Raw genomic sequence first — 8,801 nt, forward strand, 5'->3', positions numbered from 1 at the left:
TACTTATGTCACCTTCTCAGAGAGGGCATCCCAGACCGTTCACTCTCTGTCCCTTCCCACCACTTGATTATTCTTCATAAACCTTTCACCTCTTGTTGATTAGTAGAATGAAAGCTCCAGGAGAGAGGAGACTTTGCTTTGTCTGCTAGGGTATTCTCTAGAATTGGGTCTGACCCAGAGAGCTCAATAAATATTTCGTTTCACAGATGGAAAACAAGGGGCCAGAGAGGGGAAGGGGCATTAGCAAGTCACGCAGTGAGTTGGTGGCAAAAGCTTACTAAATCCCATGGTTCCAGGCTCCCAGCTCAGTGCTGTTTCCTGCCTCCTGGGGCTTATCCTCACCCCCTACCCCCACAGCCCTCCAGACAGCGAAGGGTGACCCTGCACAGCTCTCCTGTACGCTCCCTTCCACACAATGTGATTACAGAGCCTGGCCAGGCTCCAGTCCCCGGCGTCCACCCCTCTCCAGTGTCCAACAGGCAGGCACAGCTCTTCCTGGCTTCCTGTCTGTGGCACAGGGCTGGTCAGTGGCTGGGCTGGGTTCCGCAGCTGGACCATAGCTTTGGTCTCCATACCCTGGAGAATGGGGAGCAGGCCATTGTGGCGCGACCTCCCTGCAGAGGGCTGTGTTGAAGGGGGTGTGTTTGTGTCTAGTGGGGGGAGGGGGATGCTGGATAGGAACTGAACAACTAGATAGGAACACCCTCCATAATGAGCAGAGTGGAGAATGGGGCTGTAATCCCCCCTTCCTCAAGGACATGGCATGCGACCGTGGGAGGGCAGCTCTGGGCCCCAGGCCTGATTCTCTTCTTTTCTTCTATTCTTGGTGATCAGAAGACGGTGGTGTGTCACATTCAGTGCACATGAGTTGGGTATGTTCTATATGCCAGCCCCTTGTTGGATAGTTCTAGATTTGTTGCTTCCTTTCTTTTCTTTTTTTAAAATTTACTTTTTTAAACATCTTTATTGGAGTATAATTGCTTTACAATGTTGTGTTAGTTTCTGCTGTATAACAAAGTGAATCAGCTATACATATACTTATATCCCCATATCCCCTCCCTCTTGCGTCTCCCTCCCATGTTGCTTCCTTTAATACCCACACAGTCCGGAAAGCTATTATCCTCATTTTACAGGTGAGGAAGCTGAGGCGCAGTGAGGTGAAGTGACTTGCCCATGGCCACACAACTAGTATGGGTTGCAGCTGGGACTTGTATCACATTTCTTTTTTTATTTGTTTGGCTGTGCTGTGTGGCTTGCAGGATCTTAGTTCCCTGACCAGCGATTGAACCCATGCCCCCTGCAGTGGAAGCGCGGAGTCTCAACCACTGGACCGCCAGGGAAGTCCCTTGTACCACATTTCTGAAGCCCACTGCAGTGCTCATTCCAATCCCTGACATGGCCTTTAGCACAGAGAGAGAACTGTGATATTCTTCGGGATGTGTCCCCCACCTCCAAGCTGGCTGCTGGAGATGGAGGCATGGCCCTGGCCCCCCTCCTCTGTCTCATCGGTAATTGGCAGCGTAGAAAGAGTGGGGCTTGGTTTGGTATCGTGGAGACCCCGTTTGCATCCTGGCTCACTCACTTCTACCTGGGTCTGTGATTTGGGGCAAGTCATTTGAACTCTCTGAGCTTCCAGTTCTGTTGTGTAAACCCAGGAGGATGGTTCCCACTTCACAATTGGGAGAAATTAAGTGAGCACCTGGTACAACACCAGAGGCTTCAGTAAATGGTAGCTCCCTTGCCCGGGTCTGCCCTCCCTGACGCTTACCCAGCAGCAAGCAAGGGCAGCCTCACACGGCATGTGTCCAGCACCTTACCTGGTGCTCACTGTGCGACAGGCACAGTTCACAGCACTTTACACGAATTAACCAGTTTAATAGTCACAACATTAAATATCAATTAATATTAAGTACCAATATTTCCCCCATTTCACAGGTGAGGAAACAGAAGCACAGAGAGGTTCAGCAACTTGCTTAAGCCTCACAGCCTTCCCTTCAGCACCATCTTCCCTGGGGGGAGGGAGGGGTCTCAGGGCTGATCCTCTACTGGATAGATCCTCTCCATCCCCCAGGGAAGTTAATGAATTCTGAGCTGCTGTTAATCAAGTATAAATGCCCTTATGCACTGGCCTCCAAACTTTTTTTTTTTTAAGTAATTCAACTTTATAACAATTATAAGTAAACCTCTTAAAATTTTCTGGACAGTGCCAGTCTTAAAGGAAAAAAAAGACTTATTTTTTAGAGCAGATTTATGTTCACAGCAAAATTGAGTGGAAAGTATAGAGAGTTCCCGTGCACCCCCTGCCCCACACATACCCAGCCTCCCCCATCACCCACATGCCCACCAGAGTGCTACATTTGTTACAACTGATGGATCTGCTCTGTCCCATCATTATCACTCAAAGTCCATAGCTGACATTCAGGCTCATTCTTGGCATTGTACATTCTGTGGGTTTTGACAAACATATAACGACATGCATCTACCACTATAGTATCGTACAGAGTATTTTCACTGCCCTAAAAATCCTCTGTGCCCCACCTATTCATCCTTCCCTCCCCCTAACCTCTGACAACCACCGATTTTTTTTTTTTTTTTTTTTTTTTTGGGCTGCATTGGGTCTTCGTTGCTGTGCGTGGGCTTTCTCGGGCTTTCTCTAGTTGTGGCGAGTGGGGGCTACTCTTCTTTGCTGTGCGCGGCCTTCTCTGTGGTGGCTTCTCTTCTTGCGGAGCACGGACTCTAGGCACGCAGGCTTCAGTAGTTGCGGTATGTAGGCTCAGTAGTTGTGGCTCACGGGCTCTAGAGCGCAGACTCCGTAGCTGTGGCGCACGGGCTTAGTTGCTCCGCGGCATGTGGGATCTTCCTGGACCAGGGATCGAACCCATGTCCCCTGCATTGGCAGGAGGATTCTTAACCACTATACCACCAGGGAAGTCCCAACCACTGATATTTTTAACTGTCTCCATAGTTTTACCTTTTCCAGAATGTTGTGTAGTTGGAATCATACATTATGTAGCCTTTTCAGATTGGCTTCTTTCACTTAATAATATATATTTAATGTTCCTCCGGGTCTTTTCATGGCTTGATAGCCCATTTCTTTTTATCACTGAATAATATTCCATTATCTGAATGTACCACAGTTTCTTTATCCATTTTTTTAATTGAAGGGTATCTTGGTTGCTTCCAAGTTTTGACAATTATGAATAAAGCTGCTATAAACATCTGTATGCAGGTTTTTGTTGGACGTAAGTTTTCAGCTCATTTGGGTAAATACCTAGGAGCATGATTGCTGGATTATATAGTAAGAGTATGTTTAATTTTCTGAGAAAGTTCCAAACTGTCTTCCAAAGAGGCCGTACCAGTTTGCATTCCCACCAGCCGTGAATGAGAGTTCCTGTTGCTCCATATCCTTGACGTCAATAGCATTGACGTTGTCAGTGTTTTGGATTCTCGTCATTCTGATAGGTGTGTAGTAGTATCTCATTGTTGCTTTAAACTGCATTTCCCTAATGATATATGAAGCTGAGCATCTTTTCATATGCTTGTTTGTACCTGTATATCATCTTCAGTGACGTGTCTGTTCAGGTCTTTTGCCCTTTTTTTTTTTTTTTTTTTTTTTGCGGTATGCGGGCCTCTCACTGTTGTGGCCTCTCCTGTTGCAGAGCACAGGCTCTGGACGCGCAGGCTCAGCGGCCATGGCTCACGGGCCCAGCCGCTCCGCGGCATGTGGCACGAACCCATGTCCCTGCATTGGCAGGCGGACTCTCAACTACTGCGCCACCAGGGAAGCCCCTTTTGCCCATTTTTAAATTGGGTGGTTCATATTCTTATTGTTGAATTCTAAGAGTTCTCTGTATATTTTGGGTGACAGTCCTTTATCAGATACATCTTTTGTGGGACTTCCCTGGTGGCTCACTGGTTAAGAATCAGCCTGCCAATGCAGGGGACATGGGTTCGATCCCTAGTCCGGGAAGATCCCACATGCCGTGGAGCAACTAAACATTTGCGCCATGACTACTGAGCCCGCGTGCTGCAGCTACTGAAGCCTGTATGCCTAAAGCCCGTGCTCTGCAACAAGAGAAGCCAATCACAATGAGAAGCTCACACATTGCAATGAAGACCCAGCGCAGCCCCCAAAAAATAATAAATTAATTTTTAAAAAATAAAAAACTTAAATTTAAAATTAAAAAAAAGATATGTCTTTTGCAAATATTTTCTCCCAGTTTGTGGCTTGTTTATTCATTCTCTTCAAAGTGCTTTTTGCAGAGCAAAAGTTTTAAATTTTAAGTCCAGCTTATCAATTATTTCTTTCATGGGCCCGGCCTTTTGTATTATATCTAAAAAGTCATGGACAACTGCCAGGTCATCTAGTTTTCTCTTACATCATTTTCTAGGAATTTTATAGTTTTGTGTTTACATTTAGGTCTGTGATCCACTTTCAGTTAATTTTTGTGAGGACTGTAAGGTCTGTGTCTAGATTATTTTTATTTTTTTGTGTGTGGATGTCCAATTGTTCCAGCACCATTCGTTGAAAAAAGTGTCTTTGCTCCATTGGATTGCCTTTGCTCCTTGGTCAAAGATCAATTGACTCTATTTATGTATTTCTGGGCTCTCTATTCTGTTCTAATGATCTATTTTTCTATTCTTTGCCAATACCACACTTTCTTGATTACTGTAGCTTTATAGTGAGTCTTAATGTTGGGTAGTGTCAGTTATTCAACTTTGTTTTTCTTCAATAATGTGTTGGGTACTCTGGGTCTTTCACCCCTCCATATACAAACCATTTTTTAACGGCTTTATGAAGATATAATTCACATACCATACAATTTACCCATTTAAAGTGTACGATTTAGTAGGTTTTGGTATATTACATTACTAATTGTTTTAAATTATGGTAAAACATTTATAACATACATTTTTCCATTTTAGTAATTTTAAGTGTACAAGTCAGTGGCAGTAATTACATTCAAAATGTTGTGCCTCCATCACCACTATCTATTTCCAAATCTTTTTCATCACTCTAAATAGAAATTTGCAACTGCTAAGCAGTGACTCCCTAGTTTCTTAGCTTGGCCATGACAAAATACCAAAAGCTAGATGGCTTAAAGCAGTAGCAATGTCTTGTCTCACGGTTCTGGAGGATAGGAGTCTGAGGTCAAGGTGTCAGCAGAGTCATGCTCTCGCTGACGGCTTTAGGGGAGAATTCTTCCTTGCTTCCTCTAGCTTCTAGGGTTTGCTGGCAATCCTTGGAGTTCCTTGGCTTGTAGATTCATCACTCCAGTCACATGGCCATCCTCTCCCTGTGTCTTCACATCACCTTCCCTCTGTGTATGTCTGTCTCTGTGTCCAAAGGACACCAGTCATACTGGATCAGGGCCAGTTCTAAAATGACCTCATCTTAACCTTGTTCAATTTGCACAGACTCTATTTCCAAATAACATCACATTCTGAGGTACTGGGGGTTAAGACTTCAATGTATCTTTCGTGGGGGGCATAATGTAACCCGTAATGCTCCCCATTCCTCCCTTCCCCCAGCCCCTGGCACTCTGTAATCTACTTTCTGTCTCTATGAATTTGCTTATCCTAGATAAGTGGGATAAAATACTTGTCCTTTTGTGTCTGGCTTATTTCACTTAGCATAATATTTTCAAGGTTCATCTATGTTGTAGCATGGATCAGAACTTCATTCCTTTTTATGGGTGAATAAATAGTCCATTGTATGGATATGCCACATTTTTTTTTTATCCATTTATATGTTGATGGACACTTGGGTTGTTTCCATCTTTTGGCTACTCTGAATAATGCTACAATGAACATTAGTGTTCAAGCCCTGCTTCCTCTTAAGTATTTTGACAGTGCACCTATATCAAGTTTTTAAAATTGCCGATGCAGGGGACACGGGTTCGTGCCCCGGTCCGGGAAGATCCCACATGCCGCGAAGCGGCTGGGCCCGTGAGCCATGGCCGCTGAGCCTGCGCGTCCGGAGCCTGTGCTCTGCAACGGGAGAGGCCACCACAGTGAGTAGCCCGTGTACCGCAAAACAAAACAAAACAAAACAAAATAAAATTGCCCATCAATCCCCATGTGTGTCATTTACTTATAAATTATATACCTGTGCTATTGTGTTATATATAGTGTACATAATAAATATGCTTAAAAGTGAAAGGGTGAGACAAGGCGTAAATAGGAATGAATCCAACATAAATGAAGTAAATATAAATAAGCGTTTCTTCGTGAATCCCGTTTTGGAGACAATGAGGTACCGCTCTTCCTGAAAGAATATATGTGATTGACAGACGGCCTTGCCTTAACCTCCTGGTTGTAACTTTCTCAGGATCTCATATTTCTTTGACGATCTGATGAAAATTATGGGCACTCTCCAAAAAAAACTTCCCTCCAATAAACATAGCATTTCCAATACAAGTTTGGGAGATCCACAGAAGCCCAGAAAGCCTCATTTAAGATGACTTGCCTTAATCTGAAGGACTGCTTCAGCGGTGGAATTTCAGATATCTGCATAAAGTGACATTTGAAGGTGGGGAGAAAGAATTTTATTCACCTCCGCAGCCCTGTTTCTGAGTCTATGGGTTTTTTAGGATAGCCTGACATTGCTGAAGAGAACAAACAAAGCAAAATATATGGAGATTGGAGTTGCATCCAATAATCAGAAAGTGCTTCTGAAGAGCCGAGAGAATAAAACAGAACTGCAGGTGATGAAGGTGGTGGTAGGAGTGGAAGGGAGGTTGTTGGGTGGGGGGTTGTGTATCCTGGCCTCTGAAGATGCCCATGGACTCCCACTGGGGTGATAGACAGTCTGGCTTAAAGTCGCCAAGCTGATGGGTGGGATAATGTCAGATTCTCACTAAGGGGAAAATCACGGCGAGTTTGCATTTGGGTTTCCTTTCTGTTTTGGACCTTGCAGTAATAAGAAGCAAGCCATTTTCACATTCTCACTATCATCTCACTTATTGCCATTCGTATCAATTAGTGTCCAAACAGGAAAACAGAAACCATTCTAGGTGCTTTTAGCAGAAGGGGGTTTAATACTGGGAATTGGTCACAAATGTCTTAGAAGGGAGGAGGTGATGCTCAGAGGCTAGGAAGCTGCTACCATCCCTGGGTTGGAACCCACACTCGGGGTTGAGTAGCTGGAAGTGTTGCCACTGGAACAGCTGCCACTGAGCAGCAAGCAGGGACCCTTCTTGCCCACTGATGCTAAGGAAGTGCCTACCCCAGGTGCCCACGCTGCTGCTGCCAATTCAGAAGTAACCTGCGGAAGCAGAGAACTCTGCTTCTCCCTCCCTCGTGCCTTCCCATCTCTCACCGGTCCCTCCCATTCGCAGAACCTAACTGGAGTTTGGGAAATGTAGTTTGCTAGCTTCCAGCACCTGCAGAACACAGAAGGGAGGACATGAAGCTGGGAGCCAACAGAGCACCAGCAAGTCACAGCAGCCATTGCAGACTCCGCCAGAAACAGACCCATGTGGACCACTGAATTTTCTGTCTCCCCTCCCCTGGGGTGCCCTCCTTAAAGACAGGGTGCTGTTTGTCCACCACACTTTCTCCAGCACCTTGAATGGGGTACCTGAGTCAGTGCTCCATAAAGCTGTTTTCCCTGACCATTTTATCCTCCCACGGAGACAGAGTGAGTGTTCTCCGCTTTCAGTGTATAAAGGAGGCAAGGTCCAGAAAGTCATGACTTGCCCAAAGAGACCCAGCTGCCATGACATGCCTGTCCGACAAGTCTCGGGAAGGTTTTGGGCGAGGACAGGCCTGACTTGGCAGTTGTCGGCGCCCCACTGCCCGCCACGCCTTCCGGTCTGGCTGCCCAGAGCAAGCTGTGATGTGGATGTCTCTTTCAGGTCTACAAGTGCTCTCAGAGCTGAAGCCAAGAAGGGCTGACTCAGCTGTGACCTCCTCAGGGCTGGGAACTTCCTCCTGCCCCAGGAAATAGGGCATCCTGGCACCTCTCTGCCAAACGGGCCACGCTGGAAGTCAGGTAGGCTAGTCAATGGAGACAGGGGCTGGAAGAGGCAGGAGCGGGACCCTGCGTGGGACCCTCCCTCCTCTGTTCCCCAGGGTGGAGCTCTCCATCGCAGAGTCTCTGCTATACTTAAAGGGACAAGATTTCCCAAACCAAAAATTGGTACATGTGGTTAGACACATATGACTGTCTTTATGAGGAAAATGGGAGAGAGTGTTAGAAATAGGGTCTGTCTCAGGGTTTCTCAGTCTTGGCACTCTTGACACTTGGGGGCCAGAGGATTCTTTGTTTTGGGGCTGTCCTGGGCACTGTAGGATGTTTAGCAACATCCCTGACTTCTACCCACTAGATGCATTCCTCAAGTTGCGACAACTGAAAATGTCTCCAGACATTGCCAAGTGTCCCCAGGGCAGGGTAGAGGGAAGCGCTCCAGTTGAAAAGCAATGGTCAGAATTCCCTGGCAGTCCAGTGGTTAGGACTCCATGCTCTCACTGCCAAGGGCCCGGGTTCCATCCCTGACCAGATAATAGGATTCTGTGCGACGCAGCCAAAAAAAAAAAAAAAAGCAATGGTCTATCCCCAAAACTCAGGTTGTATCTCTACCCTGGACATGGCCAGTGGCCAGGAGATGGTGCCCAGTCTGGCAGAAATATAGTCCTGCCCCTTGAGGAGGGAGGCACAATACTGGCCCTAGTCTGAGGGAAGAGACAGATCCTGACCCTGGGGAACTTCTGGTCTAATGGGGGAGATTAGACAGCCCCTAGAGAAACAGGAAAACATGGTGGTTAAGAGCATTGAACTTTGAAGCCAGAATCCAGTA

This window comes from Pseudorca crassidens, chromosome 10 (genome assembly GCF_039906515.1).
Source record: "Pseudorca crassidens isolate mPseCra1 chromosome 10, mPseCra1.hap1, whole genome shotgun sequence".
Lineage (NCBI taxonomy): Eukaryota > Metazoa > Chordata > Mammalia > Artiodactyla > Delphinidae > Pseudorca > Pseudorca crassidens.